The 20,252-nt window shown below is 41.1% G+C and overlaps 1 long non-coding RNA gene across 2 annotated transcripts in view; it reads left to right on the top strand.

Moving 5' to 3' along the window:
* The window catches only part of LOC139734767 (uncharacterized), a 121,040-nt gene that overhangs the window by 52,214 nt on the left and 48,574 nt on the right, over positions 1-20,252 (top strand). The window contains exon 3 of one of the 2 annotated variants that reach the window (XR_011711174.1): positions 8,656-9,174. The exons of the other annotated variant lie outside the window; for it this stretch is intronic. This is a non-coding gene — a long non-coding RNA (uncharacterized lncRNA). Of the gene's footprint in view, positions 1-8,655; positions 9,175-20,252 lie in introns of those variants that run through there. 2 annotated transcript variants of the gene reach the window in all.

Below are 20,252 nucleotides of genomic sequence, written 5' to 3'. Positions count from 1 at the left end.
GTGGGATACTTGAGGATCTGTGTGATTACACTGCAAAAGCAAAGATAAGACAGCCTTCCATGCAAATTGTCTTCATCACTCAAACTATCATCAGACCTTTATATCTTACTTGGATATCATCAACATGCAAAAGAAAACCTTACAAAAGATGGGTCCCCTGCACTAGGTATCATGGACAAGTATGGATGCATACATTTGTCCTTCCATTTTCTTTCCCAGTGAGAGCAAGGCTCTTGCAAATGGCCTTGTTATTCATGTTTCACTCTCTGTCTGAGTTTGATAAGTTTCCCTATCCTGGAAGAAAGGATCTTCAGTAGATTAAAAGATAGAGTGTTAAAATAACTTTGGCTGCAGCATCTGTATGTGTGTGTCTCCATGTGTGTTACAATATACATATGTAGATCAGTCTCTTTTCCCTAGTAATATATTCGACACATGATGTATACAGTAGCGTTGATGTTAGTAGTGATCTCCCATGGTTTATTATGGTGCAATTGTGAAGAGGAGAGTAGTACAACTACAAGAAGAAGTAGGGGAAAAAAAAAGAAAAACAATTTCAGTAGGCTGTTGCACCTGGGATGGAAGTCTAGCTTGTGTCCATCCTACTGACATTTAGTCTTGAAACAAGTGTGTTGTGTTGGATTATGCATATGTGCCAATGCTAGTAGTCAGGTTGTTGATGTTATCAGTTGCATGTACAGACTATATCTGGTGCAAAGTGGGCTTCTTGACCTGTGACTTTGGAGTCTGCAGAGCGAAACATATAAAAGAACATTAAATAGGTCGTACAGTGGCAGTGGACATGATGGAAGTAAAAGAGACACGCATTCATCACGGTCGGGGATGCAGAGTGGCGGAGTGGTGTCTCCCTCATTTGCGAGATGAATCACCCCAAATGACTGCTCCCTCCACTCTTCCCCCCCCCCCCCCTCCCCCATGTCCTGGAGCAGGAATGTTTCTCTTCTGACAGCCAGCGAATTTCCAATCTGTTTTGATAGTGGTACAGAAGAGATAACCCCAGAGGTGACGATCCTTTCCTCTCTCTTCACTTCGTTTGTGTGTGTGTGTGTGTGTGTGTGTGTGTGTCTGTGTGTTTGTATCCTTGGCCTTGCTTCATCCTCCAGTTGGTGGTGTGATGATCTCCCCTCTCCATCTCCCATCCTGAGCTCCGCATCCATCTCTGCATCCATCTTGCCAGTGATGAGAGAATGACATCATGACTAAACTATTTCAAGACTAGTCTTATTAGCCCAGTCTCACCCCTTTTTTTTTGGGGGGGGGGGGGAGGGGTTTCCATATTTTATTCTTAGTCATTTGCTGATCTCATTAGATATGCAGAAAGTTAGATATGAATTTTTCTTTTTTTTTAAAGCATGTGGTTGGAAGTCATCGTGCATACTGGTTATGAATGATGTCATTTTAAGTGGAAGTCTTGTCATTGTATGCAGTGTTGTTGGTCAGTCTGGTATACTTCAGGAAAACCTCAAAACAAGTGTGCAGCCCAGTTGTCATGGAAATTGTATCAGATGAATGGAAAACAGTGAAAGGTGAATGTATTCCAACAGTGGTTTGTTCTGCAGATCTCCCCAAATGGAAATATGGAAGCTGAGTCAACTCATCTCATAAATGAAGTGTGGTGTGATGCACATGACATGATTACGGCACATCTATCCCTTAATACAGTGAAAGCATGTGGTTTTGATGGAAGTGGTTAATGTTTAGAACTAATCTCTTTGTGGTATTGTTCGTGCTATGAATTCAAGCTCTTGAGCGAGATGATGAAACATGTCCACCAGGAAATTTGCAAGAATGTGCTGAGGAAGTGTTTTTTTAATTCAAGCTAAAAATGAGATGGCCAGGAACTTTGTTGCTTATGATTGCAACAACTTCAGGGTAGAGTTTCTGTTGATATCGTGAATATGGCTCTCAATTCTTGATTATGGAGTGTGTCATAAGCCCTTTTTACACTTGTGTTTCTTAACCCCATACTTTCTCTGACCCAGGACTATCATTAGTCCCGTACCAATTTTTTTCAGCTTTTTACACTCGCCAATAAGTCCCGTACTAAGCTCTTGTCCAGGGCTAAGGAGAAAATTGACCTTTTTACACTCATATTTCTTAGTCCGGTACTTTCCAAACCACATGAATATTCATGATTATGCTGTGCACTGTACACGTACACGCACGCACCGGCAGCACTTGATTATCTCGTTTGTGATAGGTCAGTGGGGGTCGGACTTCGTCTCCGTCGCTTAGCCCCGGATTATTTTTTCGTTCTGTTTACACTCGCTTGCTTGGCACCGCAATTGCGGGGTTAGCACCGCAATTGTGGTGCTAACCCTGCTATTTTGCAGGGCCAGATAGTACCGGACTATCGGTGGGGCTGGCCACTTTGGCAAAAACAAGTGTAAACAGAAAGTGGGCTAAGGATAGTCCCGTACCAACGGTGGGGCTAAGGCCCCCCCCCCCCCCCCCCCCCCCCCTTAGCCCCACCGTTGGTACGGGACTAAGCAAAAATTTGCAAGTGTAAAAAGCCCTATAGTGTGGCTGAGGATGATCAAGATGTACATCAAGCTCTCATTGCACCTTGTGAGAAGCAGTGGGGTGACATGGAACAAGCACAAAAATAAAAGCATGCAAATTTGTGCTAGTTATATTAACGACTGTAAAACACAATATTTTCGCGGCATGAAATTTTTGCGAATTGGAGCCAACGGCCTTTTTTGCAGCATGAAATTTTTGCGAGTTGCCTCTGACATTCAATGCATATAGTGTAGACAAGAACTTTCACATGCATTTAAATTTCTCGAATCTTGGCTCTCGCGAAATTAAAATGCATGCAAACATTCCTTGTTTTACAGTATATCTGTTATCTTTGATCTCAAGGCGGGTATTGTAGGGGTGCAATGGTTCAGTCATATTTGAAGTTTTTCCTCATGTTTGCTGGCCCTGTAGTGTGAGTGAATTTGCTGCTGAATTGCAGACCTGATACCTTTTACCATAATATGGATTGTGCTGGCAAAGCCCTGAAAGAAGAATGAAACCCAAATATGCATGTGAATTGAGGGAATGCAGCAATATTAGCAGAACACATATCAGGGAAGTTTGAGAAAAACTGAACAATTTGTCGATAAGTTATGAAATTTTAAAGTTTTTGGTGCAGCCATCATTCTCTGAAACTTAATTGGTCTGTGCACTCTTTGACATTTTCAGTGAATGTGAGTTACAGCAGTGTTACAAGGATTTTGATCTATATTGTCCACTTGGAGACTCCCGATGATGGATATGAATGTAGTTAAAGAATCGAATGTGATAGATCTTGTAAAATTGCTACTTTACTGCATTAGAAAAAAAAACAAAAAACCCTGCACATTAGACAGCCATTCAAACCATAAGTTTGGACTGATGGGAGAGCCTATTGCCAGCGAGTCCCCAAGAGAATTAAATCATGGATTCTCATTCATAACCTTTATTGTTTCTTTTTTTTGTGTGTGTGAAGGTGGTAATTGTTTTTTTATGACATTTGACATAAAGCTGATAGGGTTTAAAGCCACACCAGCACTAGGAAATAGGTGGAACTAGTGTTGATACCGCCATGAATATTTCATGTTAATCATAGGAAGATTTCTTCATGAGAAATCTACTTGGATGACAGCCGAAACTTCTCTGTTTCTCTGTGTATTCAGAAGAAAGATAATGATGACAATAAAACGGAGAGAGAGAAAAAAAAAGATGAAAATTGGCATGGATGATCACTGTGCATTAAAGTGATGCTTCGAGCGACTCCTATGGTTCTGCTAGAGTGATTATCAAACTGGGTAGTACTAATGATACTGCAGAGTAATTTGGTAGGGGGCCTTCATCTGGGGCTGTCGGTTAAGCCCTGGGAGTAAAATTTCTTTTTAAAATCAAAATAGCTCTGCTGAGCCACCGTTGGTCTATATTGCTCTTATGAGATTAGGCAACCGTAAGTCTCATCTTCTGAGGTTTGAAGTTTCGAGAAATTATTCAGAATTGTCATTTTTTTTCTTCAAAATTTAGTGCTTTACTTTAAATTTGATGTTATTTTTGGCATGTTTCTCATTCAAATATTCAGTGAGTTGTTTCACAGGGCATATCTAGAACAGTCTATGCTTCACTTACAATTTTATACATCACATGATACAAATATAGATTACCAGGAATAGATGTTGTTGAGAACTAGTCAATGTATAGTGTATAGATCCTTTTACTGGTACAAAATACTGTAACTCGTAATATCAACTTATTGGCCCAGTTCCCCAAATTCTTTCAAAGTCCTATCTTGTGTTTCCAGTAGATATGAGCAAGAGCTTAAATCCCATCATTATTTCATTGAAAATGTAAGGCTAGAGGAAACTCTGCCAAGGAGATTCTGAACTTTGCGACAACTGTTTTTTACATCAAGTAAGTAGTTCACTTTGTAAACAAATATAGATCCAGGGCCCTTCCACAGTAAAAGGCCATGATTGAAAGCATAAGTAAGAATCAAATTCAAGCCCTAATTGCCAGATTTCAGATATGCTAGATTCCTATGTCTGACTTTTGAAAAGCATTTTCAAAATCCTTTTGCGGCAAGGCATAATTGTAGTGTCAGTGGCATGTATTTTGTTTCATGACACACATAGAATTGTAGTAAGATAAGAAATACTCAAGCTGTAAGTTTCATGTCATCATTACTAGGTTGATACGTGAAAAAGCCCAAAACATTCTACATATCATGTATAAAAGAGTTACTTGTACTGTATTTTTTATCCATTGCATCTGCAAAAGGTGGGTGGCAATCAACTTGGAGCCACTCAAAACAGAGGTCGAGGCGAAAAAGCATTTTCTTTGATTTCATTCCGCTGAGGTTTCTTTGTTCTCACTCTACCCCGTCCTTCGGAGAAGAGAGCGGCCAACAATGTCGACATGGGAAGAGCCACTCTTCATGTAGTGCTCACAACACATACTTTGTGCCCCACCAGCGCGGTTCATGTTCCGTGTGCTCGGACACGATCAGCCTGCAAAGGCCATTGATTTGTGACATTAGATTCAATTATCTTGAAAGGAAACTGATTTGATGCAATGCTGTCTTGGTCTAGAGTCGTCCCAAGAAGGTTAATTAAGCTGGGGGAAAGAGGCGCAGTGGGTAGGCCTCAATTTTAATCACAGACAATTAGTTTGGTGAGATGGGGGGGGGGGTAGGGGGAAGGCCAGGGTAGTTTTGAATTGAAATCGAATGGTCGTTGGCTGTATATATTTGTTTGCTGAATGTCAATATTGGTAAAAAGCACATTATACATGCATAGATGTCTTTTATGGGTCCATGTCTAATGAAGAATACCTTTTTAGAGTAGGGGGGAAAGGGTCATACTAATCAAATTTATGATGACAAGCAAAGTGGAGAGGATCAAGATTCGTTTGTTGATGTGGTGTCAATTACAGTTTTGTTTGAGAAACAAAGAGTGCTGCATGTCACTTTTCATCAGCTGTAATTCCACCAGGCTGGGCACATGATTAGCTACATCTGTGTCAGCCCCACGAAACCACCGAATCCCCGTACGTTCTTTCATTTCCAGTACGGTGGTAGCATCACAATACACGACTTCTCTTTTCTCACTGAGTCAGATGGTGTGGAGATATTTTATCGGCCTCTAGCTCTTCAGAGAGAATTTTTGTTTTGTTTTGTTTTGTTCAGGGAGAAAGTTGTTTTCATAAGGATGGAGGCATTAGACAGAAGTAAAGCAGATCTTAAGAAGAAGAAGAAGAAGAAAAAAGAAAGAAACTTGGATGAACACAGGGCTAGAACAATTGATATTGTACTTTATTAATGTATAGTATATATGTGATATTCTACGAACACTTTAAATGGCTATGTGAACTGTGTGACATTCAGTGCAGCATCTCTTGTCTAGAACTACTCATCCACTCTGCACACAAAGTGTCACTAAATTGGCATCTTTTAACCCTATAGATTCGGATATGCCCAGGCACTTTCCATATTGAAGTTGCCAAGCTTTTTTTTTTTTTCCTTCTTTTTCTATAGTCCGCATGTAGTAATCCTCCCAATACTTGACCTGGTTGTAAATGTGACCCTGCACCTCAAAACAAACAAAAAGTCACCCGACATGAATTTTTAGTTAAGACCATATTCTAAAAGAGTAGATTTTAAGCTTTAAAATGATGTATAACTCAATTCAAATGGACTCTCCTAACCTATCTAAATATTGGAAAGAAAGCACAAACTCAGGAAAAGTGTGAACTGAGAAAAGAGGCTCTGAAGTACAGTGTCTATTCAAGGGCTTAATCTTTACCACACTGTGCTGGCTGTGCGATGAATGGGACAAAAATTAGGAAGTAAACCACCAGAGTAACAACAATGAAGAAATTATCAGATTAAATTGAAATTAAGCATGCCTCATTAACACATTCTGTCCATAATTAAGGCCAACTTCCAAAGCAGTAGCACTTTCTTTTCAAAATTTATTACAGTTGAAAGTGAAGAGTGTGGACAAGGTTTTTCAGAAATGAAAAAGGGATTCTAAAGGCCCACCTAATCACACTATTCTACCAAAAATGTTCGAGATAAACTGCTAAAAAAACACACTTTCCTGCCCGTTTTATGATACCAAATTTTAGCATAATGTAGAAGAAGACCCGCTCTTTCAGAAAATATGAAAAAGTCAAGTTCGGCTAGGTTGACCTATTTCCCTTATTTTCAGTCCTCACGCAAAATCAGTGTGTGCGACTTTATGTTCGTTTTGAGGTGCACGGTCACAAATAAGAAAGTCCCTCCCATGTATATGTAGCAATGTCACTATGTCAAATGGAGGCCATGGTGACATATAAGGGGGATTAAGTATTCTCTATTTTATGACAATTAGTTTCAAGGCATTTTAGCCAATAAACGAAGAAAGCTCAGTAAGATTTTTTAAGTACATAATTCATTCATATGCCAGGATATTTCAAAAAGAAACAAATATCATATGCAAAAAAGGAGGCTTATCCTTTAAGGCCAAACACCAAAATACAGTGCAAACATAGAAATCACATAATCTTAGGCACATAGCCACATGAGTATATTATAGAACTTCTTATCATTTGTACTTTGCTGATTTATAGCTGATTTATTCATAATTTGCTTAAAGGCATAGTTTACCATCTGCAGATAAAACAAAAACCCAGCATTAGTGCTTTAGAATACTTCTGAAATATGAGTTAGGGATAGAAACAGCCATTGTAAAAATTTGAATCCGTATAATCGATGTTAAGTATTGTTAAATACATAAAATGTGAACAATAATTATAATAAAGATGTTTCCAGACTAAACCATCGACAGTTATGGTTTATTGAGAAAAATACTGACATCTCCTTATATTTTAGGCTTTATTGCAAAATTTTATATGGTAGGTTGTTTTGTGATATAACAGACCTACACATATGCATCAAATATGATATCTTGAACATTTTTTAAATCGCTGCTCCCAAAGGTATAAACTGGACCTTTAATATTACCAATTTTATTATGTCTTTTGATGTAAGTAAGAAAAATTTTTATCTTGACATTGTGCAGTGCATCAGTAGGTAGAGAAAAAACAATGACAGAAGGTATGTTTGCAGACCCAAATCATACCAACATGTAGGAAAGTATTGCTGATTTTAGAGCGTGCTGTGCTAGCCATTAGCTGGGGACTTCAGCATTGGGATTATAATCACTGTGTGTCCCATATATTTCACGAGCATAATATTTTGTGAATCAGAACCTGAAAGACGATCTTACAAGCATTTAAATCCACAATCCAAGAATTGCAGCAACTGGATAAGAAATATGTATTTATCCAATTTTAGGAGCCAGTAAGTTGGCAAATTCCCACCTTAGAGAGAATGTATAAATACATTCGTGTTACGGTGAGGCTAATATAATGCCAGATCAATTTTCGTGAGTATCAGTCGACTTGAGCATGTTACGAAAGTAACACCAGCGCAGAATGCTGGGCACATACAGCACTTGCTGCAGGTTATTTTATTTAGATTAGATTCCTCGCAAGTGTCGTGAGTTTTTTGTTTCAAAGCAATACCGGAAAATGACTCTTGGTGTTTTCATTAAATGGAGAGGGTGTTTATGCTCTGAGAACGAGTCGTCGTGGGGGAAAATGAATACTTTTGGATTCATCTCGGGCAAGCATGATTGTCATGTTTGATTTGTGGAACTAGTGCTGGATTTGATGAGTTTGATGGTAGTCTTCCTGTAGACTGAAGCATCTTTTTTATTTTCATTTTTTTTTTCTTCTTTTATTTCGGCTCCATATTTTGTGGTCGTGGTGCAAGGGAGAAGGGGGAGATGAAGTGTAATCTACTAATGGAGACTGACGGCAGTATTTGCTTTTCTTTCCAAAGACTGATACGTCTTCATGAGACGAAAGTTTTTGAAGAGTGCACCAGAAATATTGGTACCAATTAACCCGCTGCTTATTGAAACTAGGTGGCCATGTGTCAATGCTATGAAGATTTATCAAATCACAGAAACAGTAGGTTTTAATGCTCTTCATTTAATACTCCTGAAAATACATTTAACCCAATAAAACACAAAGTCGCTAATGAGAGGATGAGCAAGAAACCAATTTTCTTTTTTTGTTTTGTTTTGTAAACCGCAGAAGCGTGATTCTGGGCTAGGTTGCCATCGGGTAAAGGTGACAGATATTGCAGCTGACACACTAGAATTGCCAGCTATCTCTTCGGCTTACCACAAGTATTCCATCCTGGCAGTCCTGAATAATCCATGATACAGACGTTGGTCCGCAAAGCTGCTGCTAATAACTCCGCATTCACCGAGTTCAGCCGCTGTGGCAATTGGGGCGTTGGAGGGCAGGTGACCCAATTAATACAGGTGGGAAGTTTGCAGTGACTTCTTTGCAGGACCAAAGCATTCATGAATTAATGATGGTGTCATTGCAGAGCACAGACCTGTGCATTGCGTAAATGGTTGAGTGCAGAGCTGAAATAGGCAGTTTCCGTAACATATTCGAATTTCATGCGTACCTTTTAAACAGAGGTTGTTCTTGACAACCTGAAACCAGTGCAGTAGGGGTATATTAGCAGGTAGTCATTATATCAGGAGTGCGTGGGAATGGAGGAATATAGAACACACCTTTCAATCTGCACACAGCAATTTTAAAAGTTGTGTTCAGAGGCAGAAACATCACACTGGTGCCAAATCAGAGCTCCCAGTGTGTACCTTTTTATAATTAAATGAGTTTTTTTTTTCCTCAAAAATTGATTTATCAATCCACTCATTTGGCGCTTAGTTGCTAGTATGGAAGAAATTTTTTGTTTATGTCCCCCATTTGATTACCTGTTTAATCTACCAGGTGACCCCTTCCCCCTGACTTGTGTGAAAGTGGTAGATCCGTATGAGTCCAAGACGATGCATTTGAGTGGGTGAGTGTGTCACAAGTTTAAGAAAGTAGTTGGTCGCCAATTTGGTATGTTATCTTGTGGTGCTCCTTTCTCTCAAAGTGGAATCATATAGACACATTTGAGTGCAGTATAGATTTATGGAGGCATCTTATAGATAGACTGCTCTGATGGTCGCATGGTTTGACTCAACTGGGGGGAAACACTGCTTGATCTGTGGAACACATTGTCATTATGAATGGCATTCTCCTTTAGATTTGGACCCTTCTTACAGGTTCTCTCTGTGCACAGACAGCACAGCTAACAATGCCAACACTGTTAAAGGGCTGGGATGGAGTCAAGTACCTAATGATGTTCTGTGCCTGTCTCCTCTCCCTGGAGCCTAGACAGCAATATCCTGAGAGAGAGAGAGACACACATACACACAGACAGAGAGAGAGATGAGTTTGGAACATGCGGCTTTGTCGTGGAAAAACAGTTATGCCTGCCACCGGAGAGGCAACGGAGTGATGAGGCAGCGCAGATAGATGTTTTTCTGATGCTGGCGTGGCAAGAGCGACAATCGTTTGGCGTGCCCCAGATTCCAAGCATGTCGCGGCCTAATGAGTTCGTCCCGGCGCTTAACGCGCCTCCCCTCCCCACTCGCTCTCCCACGGATCACTCGGGGGAGAAATGAGAAGCCAGAGTAGGGAGGGGGGTGTGCATTGGATTCGGGCACATGTCTATCACCTGACGGTAAAGGGACTATACAGTACTGGTTGAGGTGAGGATTCAGGTTTATAACATTTTTGGTGAGATAATGAGAAACCTCTTATGAAATATGAAAGAGCATGTAATTTCATGAAGGATTCAACATTTATTTGTTGAAAATTGGCCTTGAAATGGCTGAGATATCCAAAAAAGCGGTCTAAATAAAATTGACAGGACACGACTTGTATTAGGATCTCTTCCCCCCCCCCCCCATGTTTTGAGATATCTCAGTCATTTCAAAACCGATTTTTATCAAATAAACTTTTGATTCCCTTGAGAACTGTATGTTCTTTAACATTTCATACAGTGGTTTCTAAATATCTCACAAAATGTCACAAGCTGAATCTTCACCTCAACCAGTACTGTAAACGTCAATATTTTCGCGCGATTAATTTTTCGCGCTGAGCGGCTCGAAAACGTATTCGCGGGTTCTTAAATTCGCGCTCTGCAGCAGGTTACTTTACTGTAGTACACATTCACTCCTTTCATCCAAAGCCTCTGCTACATAGCTTGCTATGCCAGCGTACGACAAACGACGTAGCGAGCGGCTCGACTGCGAGTACAAGCACTCAAATACGTAGTACAGCTGTGACTGTAGTACAGCTGTGACTGTAGTACCGTAGTCACGGGGGAATGTAGCATCGGTGCGTGCGGTGCGTGCGGTGCGTGCGATAATACTGCTAGTGCTATGTTGCTACGCTACTTTATTGCTAGGCCGGTACGCATGGCCACAGAGCTAGAGAGCACATGTGTACTGTACTCGTAGACGTTTACAAAAACAATGAATCTTGGCACGTTTCAGATTTTTAACTTACCAATACTAGTGTAGATGCTCCACTGCCTCCAGCTCATTTCCAAAGATTGGAGATGTAATATTTCCAAAGTTTATCCAAAAACATCCACACCGAACATTTTTACGGCAGCTGCTCAGAGTCAAAGCTAGGTAAATACATTGTATTCCAAATTAATTGCTGCATTCCAAGCTCATCAAGCAGTTGAAGTTGATTCCAGGTTACAGTACAAACATGCTGAGTGAACACTAACAACAGCAGTAACGTTATTCAACATCTGATCTGGTTCGTAGTTGGAACATAACTTTCCATTCTGAACATGTTGCAACGGCAATATCAATGGACAACTCTTAACAATCACTGGATGCATCCACAGAAAAAAAAAGAAAACAAGTAGGCCTACATCCGAAGTCAAAAACAACAGGCAAATTAGAACTGAAAGTCACGAAGAAGTTGGGGAGATGTCTACTCGTCATCCCATTCGCCTGTTTCGGCGTCACTGTCAGCACATGGGGGTACGGGACCTGCACGAGCATCGTACACCGCCTGCACGATTCCAGTTTTCCTGAACCCCTCCTTGATGATCTCTGCCTCGCTTGACACGATCGCTTGGGTGCGGATAAGCCACTGGGCGTGTACAGGCTTGATGGTGGCCGTGCGTAAATCCAATCGAGACGCGATGTCAGCCGCTCCAAGCCCTTGCGCTACCATTGCTGCCACTTTTTCGGCAAACCACATCTGGAATTGCGTGCGCATCACCTGTTTGTACTTGGCATTCACAGTAGCATCGAGAGGCTGCATTTCATCCGTGCATGTAGGTGGAACGAACACGCACAGACCACCTGCTTCCGTGATTGCTCTCCTAACGTCATCAGTACGATGGGCAGCAAACACATCGAAGATGAGAAGTGGAGGAGCGGTGGTGTTCAGCCTCTCCTGAGTGCGCCGAACATATGGAACAATGATCCGCTCGATGTAGCGCACCATGGTGTCGCTTGTACTCCAGTGACTGACGCTATGCCAGATGTCCCAATCTCGAGGAAAGTTGATGTTTGGATGGCATCTCTCAGTGGTCCCCTGATAGATAATCTGAGGAGGCAATAGCTCGCCACTCATGGTGCATGCAAGAAGGGCAGTGTACTGCCTCTTGTCATCCACTCCCTTGATCTCCACTTGCGTTTCCCCACGATGATTCATTGTCCAGCTCCCAGATGGAATTACTTCCACGGCAGTCTGATCCCAGTTCAAGATCAGTTCGTCTGGGATGTTGTACTTCCGGACACGCCTGCCAATCCGCCGCTGAAACTTCCCCCGCAATGCCTCAAGGTCATCAGGGAGTTTCCGAGCTGCTTTCGTGCCTTTCCGCTTCGTGAAGTTCATGCGCTGTAGCAAAGAGCGTGCCCAAGTCTTCTCGATGACTAGGTGTCCCCCAAATTCTGACAGAATTGGAGGGGTCTCATTTTTCAACAGTCCCTTCGTTGCCGCTACCACCAGAGGGGTTGATACAGGTCCTCCACTCTCGCGCAAAGCCCTGATGAATTTTTGGACCTTCAAATCCATCTCCTTTCCAAGCATGAGAGGTCTGCCGCGGTGCTGACGGGCAAGTTCGTCGATCGGTCCAGGGATAGCTTCGTCCAGCTTTCCGAGGTAGGCCTTCTTCATCCCTCTCACCGTACTCTCGTTGACAGGGCGTCCGAGTTCCTTGGTGAAATTTCTTGCCGCCGCAACAACGCCATTTTCAGCTGCGTATCTGCCAATCTTTGCACGAAGCTGGCTGGAGTAGACTCCATACGGCCCACGCTTGGGTTTCACTTTGCCGCCACTAGTAGAACTAGCGGCAGACAACGTAGACCCAAGCGTTTGGTCCGATGAATCTTCTTCCACTTTCTTCAAAATCTCCTCATTTGCTGATCGGATGGATGCTGGATCAAGTCCATCCTCTTGCAAGATCTTGTTGGCAGGCTTTGGAAAAAGCTGTAGATTATCTGTCTTCGATACTGGCTTAAAATAACGAAGCATTTTCGCTAAGATCGAATTGCCAACGGAAGGAAATCCCGGGAAAAATTCAAACACTCTTAGGAATCTAGTGCATGCGCGTTGCATACATAGACCGCATACCGTACCGCATACCGGTACGCCTAGCATGACACACAACGATTTCATCACATAAATATACTTACCACGTACACACGCATACAATCCAATCGGAATGCACGGTATGTAGGTACGCGCTCACTACAGTACGTCTTGAAATGCACGACGTCGTCCACATTCCTCAGCTTGGGGGGGGGGGGGGCATGCAATGGGAGCAACATTTTTTTTTTTTTTTTTGCGCCAATGGGATTGGAGGATCGCGGCCGGAAACTCAGCCGAGCGTCGCTCTCTACGCTACACACACGTACACGCACAATACTTACAACATGTTCGAGGACACAGACCACACTCACACACACATGCATGCTACAATACACAGCAATCTATCGTCTCTTCGCACAGCTCGTAGCGTAAACATGCCTGTACATTGTACTACGTAGCAGTATCATCGATGAAGCGCACACAATTCATCCCGTTCAAAATGTGCATAGAAAATTGTGAAGATATATTCGCGCGTTTTTGAATTCGCGCTAGCCGAACGTAGCGCGAAATCCGCGAAAATTAATGTACCGCGAAAATTTCCACGTTTACAGTACTGTTCAGTCCCTTTAAAAAGACATACCGATCATGTAGATTGTGTAGGTGTGGCTCTAGTGATGAAGGCAAGTGACTGTCCATTTAGCACAGGCTAGTAAAATTCCTGGAAATGCAGCAGGGTAGGCAGTTTTGATTGTGATTGAACATATCCTTTGACAATAATAGTGAAGAGTGTATGGACAATTGTATCAGGTTGGCTTTCATAATTTCTTAAATATTTGAGGGGATCCATGCTTACAATCTTATGATAACCATGAGTGCCGTTCTGCCGAATTATATAATCTAGGTATGAGATACAGGCAGTCAAATATAACACCAGAATTAAATTTTCATGCAATTTGGCATGATAGACTGTTCAATATCGTCCATGGAAAAAAAGATAGATTAATAGATAACAGCCATGCAACAAAGGGAAAATATGGTAAACTTTGATTAATATTTAATTCACACACCATATCGCTCTTGCTTCAAGGAGGTTAAACATTGACAGTAATTACGATTTTTTTTTTCTCTTCATACTTTGTTTTGTGTTGTTTTGTTTTGTTTGTTTTGCTTTTTGTAATTTGATATGATCACCGAGTCATGCTATGGTTGATATAACTGCATTAGTTGCAAATGAAAAGCGGAGCCAGTTTGAAGGATTCTTTTCCCCATTCTAGCATCATAAAAGCTACCCACTGTTTTTAATGTTGAAAAAAAGAGTCACTCTCGTACTTGTAGTTAGCTCAAACTGACAAGAAGTTGTAAAAAAAACATACATTTTTGTTTCTTTTAGTCTAGCTGTCTTTCTATTGTTGAGACCTTGTCATGGCCACTCATATGTCTCTCAATTGGAGGAGCTGATGGCATCTAATTCAACATATCAAAATGCATGGAACGTGTCCCTCTTGTACCTTTTTTTTTTCTTGACACAATAATGATTTGTTTTGCGCTCATGACCACAATTTGATTGTAGGTTACACATGCACGTGTAGCATGACTTCACCACATAAATCAATACGGGGCAGTCTTCCATTATCGATGCAGGCGAGAGAAGGGGGAACCAAAAAAAACCAACAAAAACTAGGGATCCTTTCGTTTGGAGATTTCTCAATCTTCCCGTTCTGATGATCCATTATCTCTCATTCTGTGGTATTGACGGTTAGCACGAGTGGTCTCCACTCTTTAAAAAAAAAAAAACTCTTTCCATTTTTTCCCCCCTCAAGTAGCCCATTTCCGTGTTTGATGCTGCGATGAGACAAACGAGTCAGTGTCTGATGCCGGTGTGACAGGCATAATAGTCAAAGCGAGACCTTCCCATTGTCCTACTTGTCATTGTACATCCTGCAGCACGCACGTCGGTTTCCCGACTCCGTCGATTTCCCGACTCCGTCGATTTCTCTCTTGTCTCCGACAGACGAGTGAAGTGGTCCTCAATCAGCGCTTTTGTTTGAAACTTTGAAGCCTGGTCACAAAAATACTGTGCTGTCAGAGGCACACAAAAGAAAAGAGAGAGAGGAAAAAAGAAAAACTCAAACTCGTTCACCATTGGCAGTCTTTTTATTTCCAAGTTTGGCACAAGGTAGAAACATGAATGTATAAACAGTAAACCGCATTCATGTGTGATATGAAGTGTGGAGGGGGGGGGGGGGTTGATACCTAGCTTTTCCTTTTATTGTGTCATAGAATTGATTAGATATGGGCAAACAAGGCTGTTCATGGAATGCAACACGTTTGGGTTTTTCATCTTTGAACAATCTTGAAACCTTAATGCACCGCAAGTACATTTTTACCACATTCGCGTGATCTTCAAGCATCTCTAAGTGATGTTTGTGATGCAACGCCCTCTCTTTCATCGCAGGGCCTCGTGAGTCAAGTGCAGATGCATGTCTGGCATGAGTGCAACCTACTTTTGATGCGTCGAGAACATCTCTACCTCAAATGCCTTGAATCTTGAAGCAAGTATTGCATCTCTATGCCTCTGTTATGTAGTAGGTGCTAGAGGTGTTTGTACACATCATAGTTTGTCAGTTTGTCTGTTATAATGGATTGCTAAGATGACTGATCATAGGAAAGGAATGGAACAAAGTCAAGGTTAACAGTTTAAGGATGTCAAGCATTTGAGAGAATCAATTATGCCAGCTGAAATGGAACAGACTGAGTAGAAGAAGATAAGAGACCTTAGGGGGTTTCAGACATGTCAGAAAAAAAATGTTTTTCAGCATGTTAAGAAACATGTTTAATGCCAATCTAATCTTATCAAATCATGTTTAAACTTAAATCATGGTCCAGAGATGTTTTTGAATCAAGTTATTTATTCAGACTTTTTTGGGCTGCATTTGTAGTCTCAATGGTTTCACCACAATTGATGAAGTAGAATTTGGCCAAACCCTGCCTATACTTTCCACCTTAATGAATGCATATGGTCATGTACTACTGGCGAATGTTAGTGTGTAAAAAAGTTTTGGGTGTGATTAACAGGACGTAAGAGCTGCTGATGCTGCTGCTGCTGCTGCTACAGCCCCCGTGTCGACACCACAATTAGGATGAGATAGGTGGGGGATGAGAGTGGCGGCTGTGGGAGGACGACGCCCCTTCTCCTTCAGTAAAGTTGGTCGCACCTCGCTGGGTTTGATAAATGACAACAATTACACGGAGTTAATGACCTATGCAGCAGTCATAGCAGATAGAATAATAATTTAATGTGGGTGAGGAGAAGATGGTAAATAATGGAATACATCGCTGCCGGGGGAGAACAAACCTAAGTCTTCTTCGTTCAGCAGTGTGTGTGTGTGTGTGTGTGTGTTTGTGTGTGTGGGTTAGTGAGAGAGAGATGAGGGAGAGAGAGATTTGACACACACACCCCATGTACTAGTTCAATGCCTTCACACCATGACTACGACACAATGAGTGAGGAGTCAAGGGTAGGGGCATCATCATCAAGGGAAGAAATCCCTTATGAACACTGAGGGGTGCTGCTATCGTGTCTTTCATTCAGAGTTCCATCTTGACTCCAGACAGCCTGCTTGATATGGGCTACTAATTGGATTCATTCCGTATCTCTAGCTCTGATTGGGTGTGAAGATCATAGAATCTCTGATGAAAATGTGAATCTCATAAAAAAAAACCCCAATGATATTAGAGGAAATCATGAATAGGCACGTTTAAATTGTTATTGTTGTGGTTTGTCTAATGTAGAACAAAAAACAACAAACCCAAGAATAATACAAAATCAAAACATGCTGATTTGTCACAGAATGGCTTCTCGATTCACCTTGTATTCAGCTGTGGTTCAGGTTAATTTAAGGGTTGAGGGTAAGTGGCAATAAAACCTTTCATGAAAGAAAAAAGAAAATGCCAGTGCATAGCAGCGATGCTGGTGCAACCTGCTCTTATGATGTGAGAAAGAGAACCCACAATGCACTACAAGCAATCATCGAAACAGAGAAATTGAACGTTGTAAATATGTTAGTATTCATACTTCAATTGAAGCTGGTTCTCCCAATTGGGGGGGGGGGGGGGGCGATGGGAAAGAAAACAGGGAAAAGTAAAAGCATATTCAAACTAATTCTGTTTATTTTGGACTGACCCCCCCCCCCCCAAGTGCTTACCTTAAATCTCACCTTTTCGAGGAAGTGTGCTGCTCATATTTTGGGGACGTGTACCATACTACTTCATGCTGTTGGCCCTCTGGTTACCATGACGCATCATTATCCAACAATGAGAACAAATGAATGATGATACCAAACAGCATTTGCTCTCTCTCTTTTTTTTTCTTCCTCCACCCCGAGACTTGACTTTATGAACGTTCTCGCAACAAACACGTTTACAAGAGGAGGAGAAAAACAGAAGCGAGAAAGAAAAAGGAGGAGGCAATAGCGGAGCATACTGCACTCGTAGGAAGAGATGATGTATGACGGGTTGCGTGCCTTTCACGCATGAAAATCATGGGCACATTATTGCCAAGGGGATGCAAGAAAAGTAAACCAAACTAGCGTCAAAGAAAGAAAACAAATGCAGCAGGGAAAGAAAGTAGGACAAGAGAGACTGTGAGAGAGGGAGAGAGAGAGAGAGAGAAAAAAAAGATGAATTCAGATGCAGATTTCTCTCACAAGTTCACTGTGTGTTTGAATGGGTCCATCTGGCTCGGTTGGCCCATATATTTGATGTCAAATTTGCCCGAAATCCTCAGGAGGGCTGCACATTAAACACGGAGGCCCCTAGCTGCGCCTCATACCCGCACCCTCTCCAAGAAAGCAATTTTGATCATGCCACCTTTTCTTGTAAAAGCACTAAGCAAACCCTCGCTCTATTATCTTTGTGTTCAGCTCCTAATGAATTTTTTTTTTTTTTTTTTTTTTTAGAGAGAGAGATACCAATGCTTGCCTACCCCCTCCCCCCCCCCCCCAAAAAAAAAAGAGAGAAAAAATAATTGGCTGACTGTTTGGGGACCAATAGTGATTTAAACAAATTTGTCATGAAGGTGCTGAAAGGATGTCATATATTGGACTCTCTTGCTCCGGATCACGATGCCAAGTCTTGGGTAGGGTTAATAACAGGGGAGCACGTGGGGAGTGGAGGGAGGTGGCACTCCTAAACAATATTTTCTCCGTCATTTTCACGCTAATACATAACCTTCATGCCCTAGTGTGCCTGAATAAACCAAATTTGGCCACAATGCTTATAAGCATCTTCAATCTATCCCCTTTTCTTAATTGAAACATCAAAATATTGCTATTTTAAAAGTCGCACCTCTTTAAAGTGCATTAGTTTGAGTCAGATATCATTGGTAAACTGAATTGATGAACAAGAAATGCCAGAATAAAATGTAGATGGATGAAGGAGAATATAATTAACAAGTAGGAATAAATAAGAAATACCAAACAATATATGGCAAAAGTATAGAAAAACTAGATTAGCATAGTTTGTCAAACTCTTTGCTTTATTTTTTCCTTTTGCCATTTTTTCTTGTGGTTGACACATCAATTATTACCATGCATATGTGTATATTTTAAATTCAATAAAAACATCAGCGGATCAGGGTTTTGTCCTAAGTGTATGATTTTTTATTTTTTATATCTTTATTTACATGTATCTATTTTTTTTTCTTAAAAGAACAATAACTCTCTTGTACAAAATGGGCTAATATGTATTTATGTACGCTATATGAGGTGTTCTTTTACAGTGTCTCAGTGATTGAAGACTGATCTGTTTAAATTAATAAAGTATTTTTATTTTTAGTATTTCACAAACCTTGTGTTACAGCTAACAAAAATTGATTCTGTTCTTGTGTCGTTGCTTCAAATATGTTTCAGTCATTACTGTTCTAGAAGAAAATTGCTGAGGTTGTAATAGTAATCTTCAGTCATGATGCAAGTTACAGGTCAGCCTCTGCTTCATGCGTCAATGAAAAGTTCAGAAAAGAGATGAGATGTAATTGGGTTGATCTATTTGGGACTACATACCAGCAAGAAATGTACTGAAGATACATGTATTTTATGGACATTGAGGACATGGAAGTGTATGTCATACATTTGATACATGACACTAGTTATTTCAGGTTTAATACAGGAAATGATTCAAATGATTTAGATAAAAGTGCTACTGTGCAATGGGGTTTTATGAGCCAATCAGCACTCACAGCATGCTCCCAATCATATTATGTATCCTTTATTCATACCTACCCATTTGGAAGGAACCTCTTTAACCCTGTAACTACCTCTCAAGAAGCTAAATTGTGCAGTAATATCGACGATGGTTTCAGGAGGTGGTCCCAGGAATGTTAAAGGAGAAGAAAGGACAGGCCATGTCCAGTGGACCAAGAGCTGGAAAGTTGTGCCAATAATTGGTTGTCTGTAAACTCCCTTATGCCAAATGGATTAACCCGTTGAAGACTAGTCCCGAGTACTGCATACTGTATACGCCATATATTTCGCGAGTCTAAATTTTCGCGAATCGGGAATTCCCGACGATTTCGCGAGTGGTTAAATTCGTGATCGTGGAGTCCTGTACTGAACGGAGAAGTGTACACGCGTACGTCACATTCACAACGGGATCAGTCAATATTTTTGCGTGTCTTTAATTTCGCGAATAGCACCCAACTCGCGAAAATAAAGACCTCGCGAAATATATGGCGTATACAATATGCCGTATATTTAGTAAGTCTAAAATTTTGCGAATTGGGACTTCCCGATGATTTCGCGAGTGGTTCAATTTGCGATCATGGAGTTTAGTACTGAAAGGAGAAATGTACACATGCACGTCACATTCATGTCAGGATCAGAGTCAATATTTTCATGTGTCTTTAAATTCGCGAATAGCATGTGACTTGTGAAACTCGTGAAAATAAAGACATTGTGAAATATTTGGTGTATACAGTATACTCGGGCAGGTGTCTGTGGGAAATGCGTGCTAAAGCAAAATCTGTCCACCCTCAATGGGTTAATTAATGCCTCAGGATTACATAATATTTACCATCCGCCCAGCTTCCAAACCTGCTTCCACACACACTGCAGTCTCGTCTGTTTATGTTCAGACATGCTATAGAATTTCTCTAAAGCTGTACACAGTATAATATTCAAAGTTCCCGCTGAAGCACTGATACTTCTTCACCCGTTGTTTGCTGT

Source organism: Diadema antillarum, unplaced genomic scaffold (genome assembly GCF_040938485.1).
Source record: "Diadema antillarum isolate AM-2024a unplaced genomic scaffold, OU_Dant_1.0 scf00000027, whole genome shotgun sequence".
Taxonomy (NCBI): domain Eukaryota; kingdom Metazoa; phylum Echinodermata; class Echinoidea; order Diadematoida; family Diadematidae; genus Diadema; species Diadema antillarum.
Note: the sequence above shows the minus strand (reverse complement) of the source record. Positions and strands in the feature narration are given on the sequence as shown.